The sequence below is a fragment of the Pogona vitticeps genome, chromosome 1 (assembly GCF_051106095.1).
Source record: "Pogona vitticeps strain Pit_001003342236 chromosome 1, PviZW2.1, whole genome shotgun sequence".
In the NCBI taxonomy this organism is placed as follows: domain Eukaryota; kingdom Metazoa; phylum Chordata; class Lepidosauria; order Squamata; family Agamidae; genus Pogona; species Pogona vitticeps.
Genome location: NC_135783.1, coordinates 258,109,253 through 258,134,140, shown reverse-complemented (window position 1 = coordinate 258,134,140; position 24,888 = coordinate 258,109,253). Strand labels below are relative to the sequence as shown.

The following is a 24,888-nucleotide window of genomic DNA, read 5'->3' as shown; positions in this document are numbered from 1 at the left end:
TGTTGGGAAGGCTGAAGTTTTCATGATCCCAGCAACAAGGGATTTGTGGAACCTCAGGAACTGAATAGGAGAATGGAGGGTACGTTTAGCCCCTGTTGCCTTCCTTTGTTCTTAAAGGATAAGAGAGCATGGGAGAATAATCTGTACCAGGATTTACTTGGCATGAGAGATTCTACCTCTCTATTCCACTTTAGTGGTGCCGGCTGGCATTTTGAGAGGAGAGGGCAGTATAAAAGCCCTGCTAATTCCTTGACCACTCACATAGCAAAAGACACCCTTTGTCTCAAAATGGGTGCTGTAGCCCATAAAGTGCACGGGCATCTTGTCTTCCCATGCCCTGGATTTAGTTTCTGTTTAATCACAGGAAACCTAGGTGACCACAATCAGATATTTTAAAAAATGATTTGAGTTTGCTGAATGGCAATGCTGAGGAAAATAAAAGACCCAAATAATGACACCTATTAGACACAGAACAAAACTAGAGAAGTAAAATTATTAACCCTTTCAGACTATAGCCACTTCAGCGGCTATACAGTACAGGTTTGAGGGCTCTGTGGGTTGTAATCCAAAAAAAGTAACTTTCCCAAGTGCTGCCAGAACCCTTTGATGACAAAAGGACTCAGTCTGAAGAGCAGGAATGACCAAAATGTCACATCCTTTTATTCTTCCACATAAATGAATAAGCGAAAACACAGCCAAAGGGTTTTTCAAATATGCAAAGACCCAAACCCCCATGCCTTCTTAACATGTCCAGCAACACCTGCGTGGGTGGAATGAAGCCCACCGACCCGCCCCCATTATGGACCTCTAACTCTTTCCCTCCTGTGTCAACAGTATAGCTGTTTCTGTGAATGCTTCTGCTGCTATTCACATGGAAGGAAAGGGGTTCAAGGCCCCTTTGTATCACATCCTATAGAAGAGGCAATCTGTGGGGAAGAAAGTGTAGCTGGCCATTCAGTTAGTGCTGAGTGAAAAACCAGCCCTCCCCCTAAAAATTAATTGCTGACCATGGGCTTAGATTACAGGCCTCAGTCTGGAAACAGGCACTGCCCCACCTCTCCCCACTGCAAAACCTAGGAGAGGTGCTGAAGCAGCTAGTAATCCTGCTTCATAAGAATCAATCTACCCATGTCTGGTTATCGTCCAAACATCATTGAGGACAGTAAAAGATAATAAGTCAGAGCAGAATGTCAACAAACCTGGAGAATTTCAAGAGCGGCTCAAATATTTCTTAACCGAAAGAGAATACTGTTTTTGTCAAATGATTTGGACACTCGCTGGGAAGCAGATACAGAGACCACAAAAATACGAGGTGCTGGAGGATGCATTGCAGCTGGGCCTCCCCCCCCCACTCCCACCGCAAATACAAGACAAAGGCTGCAATCCTCAAACCACAAACTCCAAGAGAATTAGTGAGAGGACTGTTACCAAAATATATCACAGACGGTGCAGTATAAACTACTAGTGGCACAAAACGCAGATGATTGTTTGTATTGTACAAAGTGCTTGCCTACTGGGTGAAAAAAATTACAAGAAATCTAACAAAGAATATATTACACTTGTCCTTCAGAAAGAATAACCATTAACTACAAATAAGACTCTGGGGCACAGCAGAAAACTCTGTGAAATGACACTTGCAAAAAGGATGCATTTCCAGGCTGAGTCAAACAGGCTTTCATTGGCCACCTCTGTGACTACTGTAGACGCTTGTCATTGTAACTCTGCCCACGGTTGCTTTCCAGCACCTGCCTACAAACCTTCTACGAATGTTGAGATTGCCATCTTCTCAATGTGTTTAATGTCTCACTGGATCATCACCTTTAGGGTTAGTTCTGTGCAGTTCATTGCTATGAAGAGGCTGCCTATATATTTCACTACTGTTAAAAATACGTGTGGTATGAATTGGCCTTATTTGTAAATATGTTCAGACCAGACTATATACTTCATGTAGCCATACATATATCTTCTCTGTATTTATCTTTTAAAAATCAGCAATTCTGAAATCAGCCTTTCAGGCTACCACTTTTAGGGGAAGGACAGTAGGACATGAAGTTACAGGGCTGCCTAACTATGTACCTTCTAGTCTTTTTCAGAGTCAGAAACATATGCCCCAAACTAGGATTCTGCGCAGAAAAATGTAGGGAAAGGAAGAGTTTCCTAATCCTTCTCCACATTATTTTGACAGACTATTCTTACATTGCTTTTTCGTGATATCTGAGGGTCTTATTACTGTAGATGAGACAGAGATTCTGTACCTAGGAGAGCTCCTAACGTGGAGAAAAAGACTATAGGATGTCTATTGCCACAATTTGAATATTCAATTAAAGGTTTTAAACATGTCAATTAAACAACTAAGATAACCTCTCCACCCAACAAATCAAAGGATTCAAGATCAAACCATATACTTTTTTAAATTACCACTTGCTTCGAGGATCAATCAGGTTTTCACCTGGTGCTGAAACAGAGGTAGTTTTGGTCCCAGTGGGCTTCCAAGGAGAAGACATTCCATAATTGGGGTGCAACAGCTAGTATATGTGATCTGTTGCATTGGCAGTTTTAAGATATAGAAACAGCACAAAAATAAATAATCATCACTAGCATCAACATTCCTCTGTGGAAGCTTGCAGGTCAGAAGTTGTTTGCACTTGAAAAAGGAAATTGACAGAAAATAAGGTTCACATGACTGGGTATAATTTGGAGTCTGGCCTTATGATACAGCAAAGAATGACATCCCATGGTTTCTTACCAACACGGAGCATAGTGTCATGAGTGCATCCGAAGACCTGGACCCAGAAGGGTTAACTGTGGCTGAAGAGAATACTGAGAGACTAGAAACACCTGAACCGCCTCCAGATTCTCCTTCCACAGCAGACAAGCTTCAGGCCAGGTTTTGGGAAAGACTTAGGACCAGAAGATCAGAGGGTCGCTCAAAGGCTGTCCACAGAAACCTACGTGCATCTAGTCCTGAGTATTAACAGGATAGAAAGCTTTCCAGTGAAGCCAGAAATTCTGTGGAAGCAAAGAGTCAAAACCTTGGCTTGCATCCACGCTTCTTGTACTGTGCTCCTGACCCTGAACTCTGGACTCTGCCCTTGGACTACACTGGTATTGGACTTCGGACTCTGACCCTGGACTATGCTGTATCGGACTCTGGACTTTGACACTGGACTTCCTTCTGTGAGTTGAATTATGGACATTGGCTTTACATTCTTGGTATTCTTGACCCTGGACTGGTTTATCGGACTTCGCCTGGGAACGTGACACATTGGTCCATAGGAAGTCAGGATTTTGGTCTGTCTACTTGGATACTGTATACATTGACTTGCAGCAGCATCCCAGAGTTGGAAGTAGGAAGAATCTTTCTAAGCTCTATCTGAGTATGTCAAGAACAACAGGTTACCCATCTGTAATTGTAGTTCTTTGAGTGGACTTCTGTGATTCACACCCTGGGTCATCTGTGCCTGCGCAGAGCCTCATTGGAAAGTTCTAGAGCTTCTGTAGTAGCAAAAAACACATTAGAATAAGGCCCCTCCCCCCTCATATAAGTACCTTGGCACCAAGGCTCCCCCTTTCAGTTGTGTCAACCGCCGCAACATTAAGCAGAATGGTGTGACAGTGGGGAGGGCAGGTGGGATGTGGGAATCGCAGAGGTCCATGCAAAGAACTACAATTACAGGTGGGTAACTTGTCTTTCTTCTTCATGGCCTCTCTGAATCACAACCTGGGTGACTAAAAAGCTGTCTTACCCGGAGGCAGGGTGTCATGCCAAGGTAGAGGCTAGAACAGCACATCCAAGGGCCACATCGACTTCTGCCGGAGATCAAGTCTATAATGGTGGATGAAAGTGGATGGCTGTGCCCAGGTGGCAGAGGTGCAGACGTCCGGAAGAGGTACGCCATGTAGGAATGCCGTAGAGGTCGGCACTGTTCTGGTGGAGTGGGGGGCAAATCACCTTCAGGACTGGTTTGCATGCCAGTTGATATGCAAGGTGCATGGTTGAAGTGACCCATCTAGATATGGTTTGAGATGTTACCTGGCAATCTTTAGTAGGTGGTTGGTGACTTCTGAAAAGTCGAGGTGAACACCTGAAAGGTTGGGTGCGTTGGACGTAAAAGGCAAGGGCTCACCTGTCTAAAGTACGGAGGATACTTTCTTCAGTTGTGGATAGTGATGGGAAGAAGGAAGGAAGGATAATAGGCTGAGAGAGATGGAACTGAGATACCCATGGATAATTTGACTTTGTTTAGAAAAAAACTGTAAATAAGGATACTCATGATGTAAGGCTGCTAGCTTACTAGCTCGTCAAGCTGAGGTGATGGTGATGAGGAAAACCGTTTTAAAGGTAAGTAGCCATAAATCAGTTGAAGCTAAAGGTTCGAAAGGAGCTTTAGTAAGTTGTTGCAGTACCAGTGTTAGTGACCATTGTGGGGAGAGCAGGTGGGTATCTGGGTAGATATGATATAGACCTTTAAGAAAATGTTTCAATGCTGGATGTTTGAAGAAATCAGCTGCCAGAGAATTAGGGGGCTGATAAGAAACTATGGCAAAGAGGTAAACTCTCAAGAAAGAGAGGGAAAGGCTGCCAGACTTGAGATGAAGCAAAAAACATAGGACAGTAGCAAGTGATGGGCGTTGTTCTGCATGAGGAGGTGGGGCAGGCGAAAGAGATGGTGAATGTCAGATGAGAGATTGTGAAGGACTGGCAACCATGGCCACAAAGGGGCTATAATGATGGTACTCGGTTTGTCTTGTTCTAGGCCAGACCTGGGCAAAATGCAACCCTCCAGATGTTGCTGAACTGCAACTCCCAGCAATCCTAGCGTGAGGATTGCTGGGAGTTGCAGTTCAGTAACATCTGGAGGGCCGCATTTTGCCCAGGTCTGTTCTAGGTGAACTACGACCTTGTGGAGAAGCGAGAACAGTGGAAAAAGGTAAGCAAGGGTCTTGGGCCATCAGCATCTCCTTGGGAATGTTTGCCGATATCAGCACTGGAGCATTATTGTTTGCACTTCTGATTCACATGGGAGGCGAAGAGGTTGAGAGTTGGTTTGCCCCATCGTTTGCATAGGTGAAGAAAAACTGATTGGTCTAACTCCCATTCATGAGCTTGAGAGTTTGTGTGGCTGAGTAGATCAGCCAAGTAGTTGTCATGGCCGGCAATGTGTAAAGGTGTGAGACAGATATGATGTGCTAGCTACCACTCCCAAAGGTCGACCACTAAATAGAGAAGACTTGGAGAGTGGGTTCCACCTTGTTTCAGAATATAATACATTACTGTGGTGTTGTTGGTGGCAATTTGTACCATTTTGCCAGCAAGGAGATTTCTGAAAGTTCTGCAAGCTTTTATAAGCACCAACAATTCTAATTCAATGATGTGAAGCAATTTCTCTCTGGAAGACCACTTGGTGTAGATTTGGAGAGATTTGCAGGGAGCTCCCCAGCCTGTGAGGCTGTCATCGGTGGTGACCTGTATTTGTGGTCGTGATTGTCAGAATGGCTGCCCAACAGATAGGTTGGGAGGAAAACTCCACCACTGAAGTTGGGAGGTGAGTTCTGGGGTGACCCTTAAAAGAGTGAGGAGGGTCTGTGAGCGGGTTGAAGAGGGTGAGATTGATTTGATGGTTTGTTGAGGCTGCTGAGAGATGACTGCCGCTTTAGATTTATGCTGTTCAGATCTTTTAGGTGGAGAAGGTTCCAGGACCGAAGAAGCTTTTGATGTTTAGTGGAGCGCATTGATATCGAGGATTTTGTTATCAAGCGCTTCGATTTATGGATTTTTGAAGTTTTAGATGAAGTGAATGGAGCGCTGGAGTAGGATGGTGTAGTCGATGGACGTTGTTTTGAGACTTCAGAAAGAGCCTTCTCCATTGCTTTGGTTTCTGAGGTGGCCTTACAAGGAGGTTGGGCCATTTTGGTTGGTTGAAGGGATTGTTCCCAAAGATGGAGTTTTAATCTGGATACGCAAGAACGGAGGACTCAGCGCTTGAAGTTCTTGCAGTGCTGGCAGGAGGACGTCTAGTGTGCGTCTCCCAAGCAAAAAAGACACTTGGCGTGGCCGTTGGAATGTGATATTTTGTTATCACAAACCATGTAGTGTTTAAATGGCCCCAAATGGGCCATGAATAGGAGAAAAATAATTTGAGGAGAAGAACGATGATGGGGGGTGTCCTGCGGCTGGAGGCCAAGCGATGCAAAAAGGAAAGGATCTCTGATGATAATGAATTTGAACTAAAGTTTAAAAGAAAAAAGATCAATAACAAGAAGAATCAAGAATAAACTCTTTTTCTCTTTTACTCACAGAAGCAGACACTATGAGGCTCTCAATGCAGCAGTTGAAAGAAACTGAGGGGAGTCTTGGCACCAAGGTACTTATATGAGGGGGGAGGGGCCTTATTCTAATGTGTTTTTTTGCTACCGCAGAAGCTCAACTTTCCGATGAGGCTCCGCCCAGACATGGATCACCCAGGGTGTTATTCACAGAGGACATAAAGAAGAACTGATCCTAACCTGGTGCTTTGCTAACTGATCTACAAGATTTTGCTAACAAATTAACAACTATACTGTGGTGTAAGATTGAGTAGGCAGGGGCCTGTTTTGTTAGTTGCATCAGATCCTGAGGATGGAACCTCTTGCCTATGAAAGCTCATGGCAGGTTAACTGGGTTCTTCTTTAAGATGTTACAAGATGTTCTCTCTTGTCTGCCACAATAGGCTAATCCTTCTCATGCCATTTGTTTGTGCATCACATATTCCTTCATTTGTCTCACAATGCAGCTGAATGAACAAAAGTGTCCGATCCCATATTGTACATTAAGTCCAGAAGTGTGTTAGGCTGCCGTGGCAAAAAATAACAGATACCGAAACAGTGGTATTTTTCTACAACTAGAGTAAATTCTAGTTAGTGTACTTTACATTCAATCTACCCTATGTTTTTCTATGAATCAGACTTTCAAACGCATTTACTTGATTAGAAAATTATCTACAATGCCAGGAGTGTAATAAAAGCAAGGCAGGCAGGACCAAAAAAAGTGCTGACTCCACTGTAATGTCAACTCCTCTGGACAGCTCTGAGCGATTTAGTAAAAACAGCAAACCATGGTAGTAAAATATAAAAATAATTCAAACTGATTCCCTTCTTTCATATAAAATGCTAAAGAGAGCAGATTCTTGGCAGATGCATGTGTCATGAAAAAGGGGCCTGCAACATTTATGCAACCAGATTAGTTAGAGCTGTAATATTCATTATTTTCTTTTCATTTTTTTTTCCTGTGGCATTCTGCAGTGTTTTGGAAGAAAGTGACTCTAGATTGAAAAAGTGTTTTTGTGCAACGAATCAATCAATCTTATTCACTTATTAAAACAAATTTTGCCTCGAGTTACATAGCAGTTTCTATAATGGATGGTACACGTAAGCATTCATGAGCATTAGTGTATTAGGAGCCTTCCCCCCCCTAATGTAACGGATGGCATTGTGTTACTTAGAATAAAGTCACAACTTGAGTAGGCCCATTCATTCAAAGGAACTTTTGCAAATCCCCACTGATTCAATGGGCCAACTCTAGTTGCGACTTACTACACTAAGGAATAGGATTTCACCCAATGAGTCATACGGTCAAACTGCAATCAGAAAACTGGGCTTAGGCTTAAAAGTTGTCTACAACATCCTCTCTCATTTAAAACTGTCTTCTGGTTCATTGAATCAACTACCTGGCAAGAATGGACCAGAAAGCCACTGTTGAACAGAACTTTATGGAATTAGACAAAGGACAACCAAGAAACAAAAATAAAGAAGAGTGGGTGAAAATATAAGGGGAAAAGGAAACACTGCTGTAGGATGTAAAAAACAGTAAAACCTTTGGATGATTTGACATGAACTTAAATGTGCAAACAGAAAAATTGGCTAATGTGAATTAGAAGCTGTTAGCATTGCTATATTCATGCTTACTGAATGAAGTCCCATGGGAAACTAAAGGACATGGGGGCAAGGAACAGCTTTCTTTTTCAACAGGAAGCTAAGTTATACCAAATGCATGCTTTACAGCTTAGGGATTTCTCTCAGGTGAGCCACACTTAAGTTGTCTGTAAATCTCTTTCGGTCTCTCTGCCTGGTGGGACCTGCAGAACAGAGAATTCTGGGATTTGCAATCAAAACAAAAACAAAAGGCTTATACCTAATTACACGCTATAAAAGGGTTAGAAAAATGCTAATATATTAGTCATGTTCAGTAAAGTTTCAAACTTTTTGCCCTAAACATACATGTGCAAATGTGGAACCCACATGTATAAACATACCATAAAGTTTCCATCTATCAGCTGAAGATTATCTATGTAGCTGCAAAGTCTGGAGATAGTCCTCCCATCCGTGCCTACTCTGAGGCCACAAATTCTTTCATAAGTTCTATTTGCTATGAGAACAAGATGTTGAGGAGGCAACTATACTTTATTTGAGTTGCAGGTAAGGGAGATATTCTAAAACACTCCTTGTTTTTTTCCTTCCCAAACCATGTAACTCACTTTTATACAACAGGGCAATGTGCAAAACAACACAGCATTTAAAGAATTAATGTCTTGTTTCAGAGAGTCCTCAAGTAATTACAGCTAGTGGCTGAATCTTGTTGGAGATAAATCAAGCATTACCAAAAACATATGGGAATTCTCAGGCAAACACTATCTAACAGCTATAGTTTGTGGGCTGAACATGGTTTTTTAGATACAGCTAGGTTAATGGAACACACACAAACATATGCCAGAGATTATGCTTTAACACTTTCAACTAAAGTATTTATACTAAAAAGATTAATTAAGTGTGCTCAAAGGAGAGTAACACAAGAACAAGTGCCTCTTATACTGCTCTTAACAGTCGCTATGTCACATAAGACGGCAGCGAATACACATATGTGAAAACACCAACATCCATGCCCCTACTCCTGCCTCTCTTTTGTAGGGTCCAAGGTTCTATCCTTCCATGCCCAAATACATTTTGCCATTACTTCAGTCACCACTGCTGTCATGGTTGTACGCCAACAGAAATTAAGGATCCACTTTAACAAGCCTTAGTTCAGCAACCCGATGTATCTGTATACCAGACTTGATCTTTGATGTCTAGCTGCTGACTGTTAGCAGTACCAGCACAGACCTTAAAGTATGCATACAACTCTATCACTTTTTATCATGAAAGACTTGAAAAAGAATATCACTACTCTTGTTGTGATTATGCATGAGAGAAAAACAATGTACGTAAATAAAGTATAAACCAGAATGTATATTGCTTTCTAGGAAAAGGAGATTTATAGGGGAAAAGGAAACAGGACGTATTTGGAGCTCACTCTACGGCTTATCTATATCACAAATATTCTACATTTCATATTCAGAAAACTTTAAATAAGAGTATGTTTTGCAAACAGAGATGTGAACTTTTTAAAAAGCTACAGGCATGGGATCTAAAAGAAAGGGTGATAAACATCATACATCCAAGGAGGTATGGCTAAATACTGACATTTTGTACTTACATTCATGTCTGAATATACAAAGAGAAATGGAATTCATCTTTCCCGAGCTTATCAGCACACAGGTAATCATTCTTGATTGAGAAGCCATGATCTCAGACATGTACTCAGATTACCAGATCACACCTTTCTGTCATATAGCTCTCTCTGTTCTCAGTGTCTGATGCCAAAATTCTCTCTGCTAAGGACAGAATGAGTTGGCTGGACAATCCAGAGAGTTGGGCTAGCCCAAAGGTTGGAAGTTTGGGTTCTCTACTCCACTTCCCAGGGAAAGATCCAGCCTGTGTGGTCTTGGGCAAACTGCACAGTCCCAGAATGCCCCCAGTAGAAAGGGAACTATAAGCTGCTTCTGATATCTTTATACCTAGAAAGCCCTGGAAAGTGTGGCATGTAAGTTAGGATCAACTTTATAGTACATAATTATTATAACGAAAAAATAGCACTTTTATTTTGGGGGGAATACTAAATTCCAACAGCTGTTGCCACAGTAGAGTAATGTGATTTTTTTGAAATAGGCAGCTATGTGAAAGAAATGCTTCTCTATTCCATCCTTACCTCTTTTTAAAAAACAGGATGAGTCTGAAGCTATTGAACAGCCGCCACCACTTGTTTCTGTTTGCTGTAAGATTTTTTTTTAATTAAATGCCATTGTATTCTGAACTCTTGTTTCCTATTATGAACTTTGTGCGGTGGAATACCGGGGGTTAAAAAAGCAGAATGTCAGCAGGAATAAAAGAACCTCTAAAAACTCTCCCTCGCTGAATGAACAGACACACTCACACACCCCTTGGTTTCTTTCCAAAAGTGGACTGCTATGCTTTTTGAATCTTTGGCTCTCATTCCAGTGTGATACTAAGACTATGACTAATAACCCCCTGCCTGTGCCTGCTGATAATTTCACCGTTGAGTAGCTCTTCTGGTTCTGGTTCATCATAGTATGTGCTGAAGATGCCAAGATTTTAATTTAAAAAAAAAGGCTCAAAGACTGAGATAAAACTCTTGCAGGTCTTGAGTGCTATAAATACTTTTTTTTTTTGGTCTGATGTATTTAACAGCTATGCTGTTACAAGGCAGACATTTTCTCTCTTCTGAAAGTTATTTTATTAGAGGCTGACTAAGACAATGGCTCCCCTAACCCCCCCCCCTTCCCCTCTGTGTCTTGCACATACATTTTTTAAATTCAAACCAGATTTGAGATTGTTCCCATCTTTTAAAGCAAACATGCCATGTATCACGTCGTGTTCGTTCAGCACTGCCTATGTTATATTTCACATTTCACTATTCTCCAGCAACAGTGTTGCTTTTAAAGAGTAAGTGAAGAATGTTTACCTAATATGCTAAGAAAGAAAGAAAGAAAGAAAGAAAGAAAGAAAGAAAGAAAGAAAGAAAGAAAGAAAGAAAGAAAGAAAGAAAGAAAGAAAGAAAGAAATGGTTTATTTACATGTCTGAATTGGCCTGGGCCCCATTTTACAAGACACAGTATGAGTTGTGTTCATAATATTAGTCAACATGTGACTTCGGGGTGCATTCTCTTCAGCTGAATTTGACATGACATAATTAATGTTGATTCTTAAATGCCAATTCCAGACTTTGGGTTACACATGGCTGTTCACCAGTTACACACTGGAGCTTCTACCAATTGCTTTGCATGCATGCATGAAGTAACACAAATCTAATTTGGCAGGCAGAACCTCATATCATCCAGTGACTCTTCTTCAGCATAGCTCATGTCTTCCGTTGCAATTAGAGACTAGAGTTTAGACAGCTGGTTTAGATGACAACTCCCATACTCCCCAACTAACATGGCAAGTGGCTGCACTGCCTAAATGTGCTGGCAACTGTGTGTAAAACCTCTTTCAATTCTGGTTGCAACTCATGAATTGTTAAATTTAAGCGAGTGGACTTTCACTCAAGTAAAGTTCTTTTCTGTCCTCTCCACTGGTGCAGAACCATGTTCTGGTGTGGGGCACTTCTGTGCAAACATGGGATTCTTATATTTCTGAATGGCATGGGAAGAAGCAACACCGTATGCATGCCAGTTTCCACCTAAAGGTAATTTAATACCTGAAGGTAATCCTAGAAATAACTGTAAGACTTTTTCAGATAATGTATACAATACTCTGGGAGCAAACAAACACATGCCGCCACCCAGAAATAGCTCTCATGTTGGCTCTCCAGGAATGGAACCTGAAACCACTGTTGCCTTTATGCGGAACATTTTTGTCTCCTTAATGATGGCTGACAAGGATGAGTGTTCAATAGTTTCCCACTTGTTTGCAAAACATGTCGAAAGCAAAATCCCACTTTTTCCTTTCCTTCCAGCAAAGATGCCAATATTTGTCCTACTCTGTTGAGATGGGAAATGATATACTGTATAAAGGAGTGCCACAGAAGATAATCATTGACCTTATTATGGAGTAAAGACAATTTTCAGGTTTTAAAAACAATATGACACTGTCATGAAAGAGTTTGCCATATTCAGAGAAAATGCAAGCTCTGTTACAACTAGAACAGTTCCGTCCCTGGTATCCGTGGGAAATAGACTCTGAACTTAGGCTTCTGCTTCCATAATGGTAACTAACAAAGTCACAATACTTGAAGCTGAAGATGAAAATAAGTGTTTGACAATTTGTAGCCCAAGGCATAGAACGAAATGAAAATTAGACAGTTGTCACTGCCACTTATTTTTAGAGAGAGATGGACAGTATTGTTAGGTTTGAACCTTGTGATTATAGGCCAAAATGTGTAAGGGAAATCAGAGGGATTATTCAGAAGTACAAGGGATAGCTTTGCATTCAAAGTCTGGTTTTATAGGAACAGAGAACTTTTGAGGACACTGTTTGTAACTTGGCTTGTTTCACTAAGCTACAGTTACAACCAAAGTTTAATGTTCTGATGTAACAGTAAACCGGGGTTACCTGAAAATCTCAGAAAGAGGTCCTGCTCTTTTCCTCACAGCCATAATGGAGGAGGAAATGCTGGGGAAGCACCTAATCCCAAGGCACATCCATGCAAGGATAAACCACAGCTACCTGATCATACTGAAATGCAGTATGAAAGAGGCATAATTGCATTCAACATCCATTATTATCTCTGCTAAGGTGGACGCAGAAGGATCCTCCCTATAGAGTGTGAGGACGATGAACATCTTCTGTATCCCCTGGGTAATGATAGCATCTTGTCAACTGATCCTTCCACTCTAGTAGGCACAAAGGAAGCTCCAGATGCCTTCTGGCACAAATGAAGAACATCTCTGTTAAACAGAATTTGCAGATATTTTAAGAACATGCTGAATGGAGAGAAGAATGGCATAGGAAAAAAAATGCCTGTGTAGATACCAAGAGCAGCAATGCCTCATTATACCTCAGTCCTCTCTTTTAAAGAACTACTGCCAGTTTCCTGCCTCAATCCCACCTGCAATGAAAGCCAGTGGGAGGACAGGCAGATGTGAATAGGTTGTCTTGAATTTATTTGCCTAGGAAAACACAGGATTGCATCTGGCTGGTGTTTTCAAGTTTGATGTCTTGGCTCAATGTGTGTGTGTGTGTGTGTACTTTAAATTGTTGGCTTGAGGCCTAGATCTGCAAGGTACTAAACATAAACATTTCGTGTGCAGTACAGAGTTGCCAGAGTTGATCTTCACCTCCCTCGGGGCCCTTGACTTAATAAGATATATGAATCACAGAAGACAAACATGGAAGGAGGTTTGAACTGAACTTCATGTTTCAACTGTATCATAACACATATGGTGCAATCCCCCCCCCCAAAGTATGGGATACATTTTCTTTGCAAATGTTGATTTTTAGAAGTTTCAGGGTTTCCCAGAACCATGTGCTTCCTTTCCCAGAATGTATGGGATCATCTATAGGCTAAATCCCCACTAACAATACGTTAGCTGCCAATAGAAGCTGAGCCCACAAGTCCTACTCACAGTGGTGATTACATAACAGGAAAGGTCAAAATGAGGTTTCCTTTCCCCCCACCCCCCCATCTGCAGTCTATTTACAATTCTATGGTTAATTTCATTACTGGAACAGGCTTGTATATCAGAGCTGGACAAAGAAGCTTTCCATGTGTAGAAGATGACATGAACTTGACCTCTGCCCAGAGACCCATGTCTTACAAGTGCCTTTGTGCATACAGTGAACACCTGTACTAATCATGCCCACCGCTAACTTGGGGATCACCATCTGTGGCAAAAGTTTTAAATCAGCCACAACGGGAGACAGACAGCATTATACTACTAGCAAAGTTCTTCAGAAAGTGGAGAGAGAGAAAAAATCAAATCAAATCCTGACAATCTATGCAGTAAAGCAGAAAAGCTATAAAAGAATCAAACAGTTGAACAGATAAAGGCTATGCTTCCCCATTGCAATGTTGATTAAAACAGTCTATGGAGAATGTGAATGAAATGGATCATGGCAAGTTTTATAATTATAAAGCATATCTTTTATACTAAATAACAAATTATCCCTATGAACTTTACTGTAATGGGGATGTTTTATAACAAAACTTTGTTCAAGCACAACAGGTGAATTGTCCCACCGACATCACGTGTGACACAGAACTATTCATGCATCAAATACACAAGCATCCTTAACTGCTTCACTGATTGCCTTTCAACCTCAAGATTATGCTTAAAACGAGGTACAGTACAGCTGACTGAGGGCAAAGCTAACGGCAAAGGAACAGTTAATGAACATAAGCAAGATTTTGCAGAGCCAATGAATAAGGTGGAACAACTATAGAAAATGCCAGATGTAGATTATTCAGCAAAATGAATAATAGGAAATAAATCCTTGGTATCTCAGCAGATACATCAGAATTAGTTAAAGTTTGAAAGGTATAGAATGGGAAGCTTCAGTTCTAAAGCTCAATGAACATTACCTGTAACATTTACATGCACCACTGCTGATGTAAAAACAGTTTCTAGATCAGGCTGAAGAAGACTTTAACAAAGAAAAAAGTGGTCAGTTGAGAAGTTATTGGCATATATTAATTATTAAAGGAGTCTTCTCCTTTTGATAGCAGCAGCTCTTTGAAGAGCAGCAAGGGCTTGTTTAGGAAAGTATCTGAAAATAAAATAGATGGGCAGGAATTCAGGCTTAAAATGGAATCTATTGTGATACTTTCTGCCATAATATCTCCCTCATCCTCCTCTGGTATTTAGATCTGGTGAGGATGGTGCAAAAAGTATGGCTCTGTTACTGGGGAGGGGGTTCACCGCCTGGATGCAGCACTTTCCTTGACACAGCAGGATTAGGTCCAGAAATATCTGAAGTCTGCCTTGGGAAGAGAGCACAATGTTGCTTAAGTCCAGTCTGAGATATTTTGCTGCCAGAGACAGGCAGCAAATGGCACCCGTGGTCAAGCAAGTTATTCTAGCGTCTGAGGTGGAAGATCACTCTATCGCCCTCCCTGCCTTCCTGGTGATCATGATATGTTGATTAACTAGCAATGTGCTGCCTTTTCATGACACACCCAAACTTAATTGCCTGAGGTGGCTTATTCACCAGGCCTAATGTGTTAGCTTAAAAAAATTAGGCAACTGACATTCTGCAGAGAAACCTTGCAAATGGAAGTTAAATTCATAAGTGCATTCTCCGGCAAGAAGGCATAATCAAAAAAGTTTACAATATATTTAAAACAAATACTCTGGAGACAGCACATAAAAGCTCCAAATTGAGGAGCAATAATGGGCTTGTGCATTTTGACAATAAATCCACCCTTTTCAGAATGTGACAGACATCAGGTATATATGTGACGGAGTCACCAGGTATGAGGACATACAGTGCGGGCCACTCAAGTCTCAAAACTGCCATTTATCACTTCCTGAGGGAATGGCTTCTTCGTAAGACTCATTTGCAAACACAATATAACATGATACAACACACTCTTACTTCTCAAAAAAAAATGCTCCAGCAGACTACTGATACTGTTGTAATTTGAGCTTTTTTCCTTTTCTTTTCAAATCAAGTAGACTGTCTATTGGTTCTTAGTTAATGAAGGACACATTCCTGACAAACTTTTAACCTTATTTCAGGCAATGCTCATACATTATGAACCTTCTGGAAAGAACTCTCAGTAGCACTTTGAAACTAAAGCATAGGTAAAACAATGACAACAACAAACATACAAACAAACAAACAAAAAATAACAAAGAATCCCTGCTCCTCACATCTAGAACCAAGCTTCCTGCACTTGATCTGTTTAATTGTAGGAAAGTTTGCAATAACAAGTACATGGCTATCATGTCCTTCTAATAGGTATCTTGGGGCAACATAAATGGTCTCTCCCCATCCCAGTTCATTTTTATTACAACCCCAAATGAGGTCCAATGGATTGCACAAAACTGTCTGATCCTTGTTGCGAGCGCGCTGAAGCCTCTATTATCTCAGGCATTCAGGAGGTGCTCGCTCTTCTTCTTTAGTTGCTGCCACCAATACCAATTCAGTAACAATTATTTACTGAGACATGTGTTGCTTTGAAACTTAAACTTGTTTATTTAATCAGTAATAGGTAATAGGTAAATCACAAGTTGCTAATCAATTTCTCTTACTCACTGAACTCACTGACACACAGAACCCTACTCTCACTGACTTTCTTGCTCACTCTCTCACAGACTCACAGATCTCTAAAACTCCCTCATACTCCATACACCCCCCTTTATATCCCAGCCCCTCCCCCTTTAGCACCACCTTCCGTTCACTCATTGGCTCCTTTTCCACTGCTCAGCTGTGACGGACAGGTGAGGGCAGGGCTGAACGCCACAGTGCAGTGGTCCAGCGGAGGGGTGCAGTGGCGACCATTACTGGTCTAGCCCAATGGGGGATTGGAGGACCAGTAAGTATTTATTTGTTAATACCGCCCATGGGGGGGGGGGGGACACAAGCATTTAGCTCTTGCAGTGCAGGAGCAGTTGTTTTTTTCTAAACTAAAACCTGAGCATTTGGGTTTTAATTGCAGTATTGGCACTTTGAAATAAATAAGTTGATTTTATGTTGCAATTTGGGCACTTGGACTCAAAAAGGTTCACCATCACTGTCTTAGACAGTTAGAAGACCAGGGCTCCACACTATAGAATAAGCTATGCAAAGACACTGCAATAGTTAGTCACATCTAAAGGCTTTACAGGCTACGAAAAGATCAGAGGACTACACTTGCAGACCCAAAATGAGGGCAGATGACTAATGGCTTCCTAATTCCTCCCACCCCAGTATGAATCCTAAAGTGATTGTGCAATGCCAGTGATTATAATCTCAAGATGCCATTATATGGATGATCGTGGCCTTAATTTTCAGAAACACAATACTACATTTAAGGATTTTTACCTCCATCATACTTGCCTTCCTAAATCTCAATCTGCTGATTTCATGGATGCATTCTCAATTTGGATTGATGATTAAACAGAATTATAGAAAATGCTTTTTTTTCCTTAGCATTCAAGTTTCATAATTCTTCAGTAGTCGTGACTTTCTTCTTTTTAATGTTCAACTTAACAACCCTGCATCTGCATGTATGTAATTTTCCTATGTAGTCATTTCAGGACACTGCTGTTTTCTCTAGTAATGTGGTGCCATCTGCATGTCTTCAGTTATTGATGTTTTTTCCACCAATTTTCCCTTTCTCCTTCTTCTAAATCAAATGTTAATTTTTGTATTATATGTTCTGCATGCAAACTGAACAAACAGGCAGATGAAATACACTTTGTTTTGACACCACTGCCTATAAGAAAACATTCTGTTTGTCCGTATTTTGCCCTAAAAGTGGGGTCCTGTCAGAAGAACAGGTAGTGGTGGGGAGTCAGGAGAAAAGAGACAGGTGTGTGAAGGGCTGCACAGGAAGGGTGCACTCTCTCTTCCCACCTGCCACTTCGCTGCTTCAAACTGTGCCCTTTGAGACAGAGTCTTGGTAAGAGAAAGGAGGCTTGAACATTTAACTGGTCAGGTGAGGTTTAGTTTCAGCCTCTGTATGTTGTGCCTTATTTTTTTTTAAAAAAACTTTATCTGAGGACATGTAAGATCCTGTGAATACTTTAAATTAGCTGAGCAGATGACTGTATGTAGTGCTGACAACAGTACTAATTTCTATTGATGCCATTTTTACTTTTGTTTGCAGAACACAGTATTGCTCTTTCTGATATCCAAATGCTATTGTTTCCTCAGCCACCTGAAAATTCAGATTTGCATTTCCTTCAATCTATCAAATTCAATCCTTTCAAAATTATAAAACTATAGGATGATTAGTTACTCACAAAACATATGTAAGGACATATAGCTTTCTCAATTATGATAAAAATTACTGAAAATAATAATGTTAATAGCTAGAGATGGGCAGGAAACAAACCACAATCAAAAATTCCCCCACAAACCAGGCTGGTTTGTGGTTCTTTTTGTCGATGGTTTGGGGAAGTGTATTTTCACAAGTGAAACAAAACACTGAATCTTTTCATTGTTGGCGCTTTGTTTCAAACCTTCCCCATGAAAGCCTGCCCCAACACTTACCTGACTTGCTCCAGGTTTCCTCCCCACCCTCCATTTGTCCAGCTGAATAAGACAGAAGGCTGTGGGGGCCCTAATTCTATAAAACTATAGTTTTTGTTTCCCAAATAAAGGGAACCCTCAAAGAACTACACTTCCCACACTGCACTAAGCTTCCAAGGAAGCACTGAGGCAACACCTTGACCCCAGACAGCCTACTGTCCTACTCCGTTGGGTAGTGGGGCAACACCAGAGGAAGCCCAGAGCAAGTAAGGTAAATCCTGAGGCCCATGAAGGGGAGTGCGGAGTGGGAAGCCCATGAAGGGGGCCTTTCTGTGTAGCTCATCTACACAGAACGCCCCCCCCCCTTCATTGAGAGACGGCCCTGAACAGAACAAATGAAGAACCTTTTTTTAAAAAAAATTAGTGTGATTCGTGGACATCAAGGAACCACAAATAATTATGAACTGCCATTGTACCAGTTTGTGCCCATCTCTAAGTAACTACTCTTAACATTTTCAGTGATTTGGGAGTAATTTTTTCAAGCTTGTGTCAATTTCTGACAGCAACTACTGTCAGATCCACTACCAGGAGGATGTATACAATGATCAGATGCAAAAAGAGGACCCACGTTGTGCTGAAGTGGAAGACATTGTTTGTCTCCAAAGGCATGAAAAGGAGCCTCTTACATACAGCTGTTAAAGCTACAGGATCTGTCTTTTTTTATGCAATCATCCCAGGACAATTAAATCCCATATTCTAAAAGAAATACCAGAAGTGGAAGTGCATAGATTATTCTGCACAGTCATACAGTTCTTCCCTTGTTGCTTTTTCCATGTTGTCTGGCTGTTCCAGCTACCAAAAATATCTGTGGGTGAAAATGAAGGAGCTGTGGATGGCTCCATTTATTCTTGAGTCTGCTGTGTCCATTTCTAAAGCATGGAGCAGGACATGTGCAGCCCAGCACATCTCCTTTGGCCTCTGCTTGCTCAGGACACTCTAGGATACTTCCCTGCTCCCACGTCTTACTCTTGTTGTGACCATACAACAGTCTGCCAACACCCCCCCCCCAATATTTTTTACAAGGCCAAGTACCCTTTAGGCTGTTAAAACAAATGTGTCAAGAACTACTTGCAGCAGCACTCGTTCTAGCAGTAACAACCATACATACAGATGGAGTCATAGTAATGCCCATATTCTCATAAGGGGACAGCCTTATGATTAATCTCTCCAAGGTGGTCACCTCAAGTGGAAGAGCACAGGAGGCAGCAACTTTGCCACCACCCTCCACTGGGCCCCAGAGGGTTTCCTGGAGAGGAAGCCCAGGAAATAAATGAATAAATGAATAAATGAATGAATGAATAAATAAATAAATAAAGCCAGCCCCTATTGGAGAGCTGCTCCAACTATGGGCAGCTCTCTGGAGCCATTCTGTTTGTCAATGGTAAGTTCTGATGGGTTTGGTACCAGCTCATTTGTTGGCTGGCCCACAAAAAGAGGAAAGAAGCAGACATGTTGGTGACTTGTTTACTAAGGAGTCAGCAAGGAAGTAGGTAGATGCTATTGCCATTTTTTTCCCTCTTGCTCCTTCAGGTGGCTGCTACTGTAACTTCCTCCCCTTCCTTTCCTCCTTTGATGTGTGTGGAGGCAACTTCCCTCTAGCTCCTACTATGTCAAACTGTAGGAATATCTTCCTTGCTGGCACAATCTCGTCTGTATGTGCACCTGCGCAGTGTTTGGAAACAGTATTTTTCTTTTCCCCTCAGGCACCGGCAGAATTTTGGTTACCATTGCTCCTGAACCATGGGGTCGACACTCACATCCTGCTGCTTTTAAGGTATAGGCAGTAAGAACTTATATCAAGTCCCACTTTTGGGTGAATCAACATTTTGAAACAACTTGTGCTTAGCTGAGTTTGTTCCCAACCTGGTACTCACAAAAAGAGCTTGGGATTACACCTCCCAACACAACCAACCAGCTACCCTGGTAAATAGTGGGGGATGATAAGGCTTGTGGTTTAAACACCTTGGGGGCACATGCTAGGGAAACTTGCCTTAGACCTAAATTGTGTGCTCACATTCACATGCAAGACCTCATGATCTTTGGATATTGTGTTACCTAGATTGCAAATATTAACGATTATGTCTTTCTTTCTAGTGCACAGTCTGTTTTTCAAGCATGAAGAATTGCACAAGTAACTTTGCAGATGTATGTATTCATTCGATGGCTCATATAAATAAAGATAAACAACTTGGCTTGGGTTATTACACCAGGGAACTATCTTCCAAACATGAGCAGTTTATCTGGTGAGAGGGATTTCCCTCTTCTCTCTGAGTTCATGAACCTGTTCCAACTTGCTTTTAGAGAACAAACTGAAACTGCCTTGTTGAAAAAAGCAACACTCCAAGAACACAGAAGAGAGGCGAAGAAAGAAAAGCTGTCTATTTTGTTGAGGAGTGTTGAACAATTTTGTTGGAAGAAATTAGCTCACGGTATGTTTACTAAGTCAGAGAGCTGATAAAGGAGAAACCTGATAATCCTCTCCTTTCTCCTTTGTGTTTTAGATTATACTTTCTACTACAGGTCACAACCAAGCTGCACATATGAACTTCTGTTTTCGTGGAACCTATGCAATTTCTACTCTTTTAAACATACTTTTCTTTTCTTAACACCCCCATAAGACAGAAGCACACTCACTATATTTGAAAGAAAGAAAGAAAGAAAGAAAGAAAGAAAGAAAGAAAGAAAGAAATGCTCTCCTTTAGTTACGTACATCTGTATCATTAAATCACATTGTTTCCTATCATTGATAGTGTTTGGCTGTTGAGAGCAGTGAAGATATTCAATTTGCAAAAACTGTAATATCTAATGATATTAAAAATTAATAGAAGTCTGAACAAGTTATTCAGCAACTTCGGAATGTACCAGCCTGAATGAACCAGGACCATGACAGCTGGGGAATTCTGGGAACTGTTGTAAAAAAAGATAACTTTTCAAAGTTCTGAAAGTTCACATTTCAAAAACATCCTCCCTTAATTTATATCCACATGGAAACACTGGCATAGTTCAGGAAAACTGGGTGGCAACTGCACCAATCCTCACTCTGTTTTTCATTTCACCAATTTAATACAGCATTATTAAACTATTATATAGCAGCAACTTTCCTTCTCATCACCATTTTACCTTTTTTTGTTGGGCGGTGGTTTCATATGTGTTCTCAAGAAATCAAATGAAAAGCAGCACTCAGGTTTTAATGGGGAGACATTATTGCATGCAACAGCCATGCTTCAATACTGTGGTTGTACTGGGTGAGCTGCTTCCATCAGCAGAACTGGCAGGGACAGTTCTGCCCTGTGCCACCATACTAGCAGCTGGCTTCCTTCCAGTTAGCACATTAAGCAATCACGCACTAGCATGCCAATACATTTAGGCCTGCTGTGATTGCAATGCTGTAGTGAGTGGCTGGCAGTCTAAAAGTGTGTCTACACCACAATATCTGTAGCAGTTTGACATCATTTTAGCTACTATGACTATATTACAGAAGTCTTGGATCTGTAATTTGCTGAGATATTTGGATCAGAGGAATCTAAGCAACCTTATTTATTTTTTTGGAACATAAAAACATGTTCCCACTCCCGAAGGCCTAAAAGATGGTGGATGTCCCCATGAAAATTAAGTCCACAAATAGACATCCCATCACTTCTGGGTTTGGTTCACTCTCTTTAACAATTCCTGGCCCTGCTGTAGCCTTCAACCCTAATGACCTTGGTGCCAGTCTAGATGGTTTACAGAAGACATCACAATTCTTTTACATTATCCAGCTCAACGACAGGAACTAAGACATGAGCCTAGTAACAGGAATCGGTGGCATCAGAGGTAGAAGAGGGGAGTGGGTGCCTTCTGCAGAGAAGTACATCTCCATCCCAATGCTAGATCCCTGTAGTAGTTTGAAGACACACATGCTCCACTTGGCCTTTCTGTGCTCTGCTCAGTCTGGTTCTTGTGCTGCCACCAGTCAAGGGACTGGTCTTCTTTGTGTAAGTTACCAGTGGTCTACTGTACTTGGCTACGGTCTTGAGTAGCAGTGCTGCAAACAGTTTTGATACTGAGGAATTCTAGTTGGCATTGTGAACCTCTATAACCACATCAGACAGACAGACAGACAGACAGACAGGCAGGCAGGCAGACAGGCAGGCAGACAGACAGACAGATAGCTGTATTGTATTGTCTCAGGCAAAACATGTCCTCCAGTCCCTTAAATTCTGGCTCAAAATGTAGCTGCTCCTGTTGGGAAACAAATGCTGGAGCTGTATTCCTGACAGAGCTCTTCTACTATACAGTATTTCTTGTGCTGATGTATATTCTGTACAGGGAAGATTGTTAATGTGAAGAAACTCCTTAATTGGAAACATGAACCCCTTTCACTCACCTGACTAGTGGATTTGTATCTAACAAATGGAAACAAGCAGATGGTGTACATTTTAAGGGTTAAGAGCAAATTATCGTAGACTATTTTTCCCCTTTTAAAAAAAAACATTGGAAGGGAGATATATAAAATAGAGCCATTTCTGGGTATAAAAATAAACCTTTAAAAGGCTTTTAAGATTTTGTTGGCAGACTTGACATTTGTTAAGTAACCCCCCCCCCCAAAAAAAAAGAAAGAAAGAAAGAAAAAGAAAAAAGAATTTTATAAAATAAGTTCAGGTTTAATCTAAGGTCGGCATTCAATAGCTATTATATTCAGTGGGCCCCAAGACAGTTGCCAACAATGTTAATGGAACAAGAGATATTAGTTAATCAGAAAAAAAAGAGAAGTGAGTATTTCCGAAAGATACGCCACTGGCTAAAAGCATAACCAGGCAGCCTTTTCTCTTTTACAGCAGCTTTTCAAAATACACATTCAGGAAGAAATGTTTTTCAAACAGGAAAAACATGTTCCTGAAATAGATGTTACGCCTGAGATTCTGAAACACTGTTGCTACTTCAATTTCCTTGGCCTTCCAAATATTCTGCACAATGAAGAGGATCATTAGGTGTTACCCAAGCTACAGAACTCCCGGGGAGGCTTTCTGGAGCAGTGTGGAGGCTCTCTGTAGGTGGGGATGCACAGCCTGCTTGCCTTTTGGGTTTTGCTGCCTAAGAGGTGGGTACTAGTGACAATGTTTCACTTTGCCTACCAAGAGAACTGGTTGTGACATGCAATAAGGACACTTGTTTCTTTATTAAGTTAAAAGGAGTAACTTACCTCTCTGGATAATATTGCAAATCTTGCTATAGTTATTGCGGTGTATGAAAAATCCTTGTTGCTTTTAGGAAGGGTAAATGTACTTCTCCTGTTTGGTCACAACCGTTTAATGATTGTAGATTACTGAAATGATTTTAATGGTCATATTGCTTAAGTTGATTCTTGTGACATTTGTTAGATGCCTAGCATTATTTCTAGTGACAATGCAACATAAAGATGGAGTAATTTCTTTCAAGAATAACAAATAGTTCTAAAATAAATGGTTATTTTCCAATTTAATATTTTATATTTTCAAGCCTGCATCTTTAAAACTAGTTATGAATCCTTCTACTGAAATTTGAAATGTTTCAGCTGAGGTAAAATGATAGTGTCTTACAAACGTAGATCAAGACTTTCCTGTTGAAATCACGCAAACACTAGGTGCCCTAGTACTGAATGTTACAGGCGTGTCTGTGTTCCTAGTGGAATAAGGAGCTATGTCCTCAGGAAGTCTCTAACCCATTGTGAAAAGGTGGAAAGGAACAAAACACAGAATCTGATTTTCTAAATCACTTGGACTTTTTAATGAAGATTTTTATGGCCTTATGTACATCCAGGGATTGTCAAACATTTGTCTAGAGGATTAGATGGTAAGGACGAAAGGCAAGAAGAATTAGTTTTTGTTCCTTATGGAATGACGAATCAAGTTTAGAAATATTACTTCCTCAAATTTGTATGGCTAAACAACATCTATAAACCCTGGACTTGACTCTGATGATAACAATGACCCTACTGCAAAAGAGGAAGCTGTGTGAATCAAATTCTAACTTCACATATATTTCAGAAGGTTAAAATTTCACCCACAGTTGAAATATCACTTCTGAAAAGGAGGTACAGTATACATGTTTTCAATGCCTATGTGCTATTTGAAGATTTAGGCTTGCATTGTCTCCTTCACTGTTGTTTAAACAACTAAAGTCTAGGATCGACAGCAGTGTGAAAAAAACCAACATGGATAAATTCGTTCATTTAGTCATTTAATCGTGTCCGACTCTTCGTGACCCCATGGACCAGAGCACGCCAGGCCCTCCTATCTTCCACTGCCTCCCGGAGTTGGGTCAGATTCATGTTGGTTGCTTCGGTGGATAAATTAAGGGAGTTTAATTAAATTAATTAAGATAAATTAATTAAATCTGCTGCAACAGTGGGTAACCAGGACTTCAGTTCACAAGGCACTTTGGAAGGTCTGTATGTGTTCACAGTATTGTCACATTTCTCTACTCTAAAAACCATAGTGCTTGGTACTGTATTCTTATTTTAATGCAACATGATAATAAAGGATTTGATATTGTAACATTTTGGGTAAGAGTTCCTATCTTTATAAATATGTCCTATAGCCCCCACTCTGCACAGAAGCGATCCCAACCCTACATTTGTATGTCTTGGCCTTGGATCTGTAAAGGCAATGTCATTTTGTTCCGACGTATTAGCTATCCCACCCAGTTAGGTCTATCCAAGAATTATAAGAGCATATCCTCTGCTCCTTCATCCAAGTCTTTTATAAGATGTTGAACAACACTGGGCTACGACAAAGCACTGCAGCACTCTGCTTGGTGCTTCTCTCCAGAGTGACATAGAACCACTGGTGAGTACTTCTCGGGTATGGCCCATAACCAGGT

General features: G+C 40.9%; 1 protein-coding gene across 1 annotated transcript in view; it reads right to left on the bottom strand.

Moving 5' to 3' along the window:
- KCNQ1 (potassium voltage-gated channel subfamily Q member 1) overlaps nt 1-24,888 on the bottom strand; it is a 417,925-nt gene that overhangs the window by 9,710 nt on the left and 383,327 nt on the right. The window lies entirely within an intron of this gene.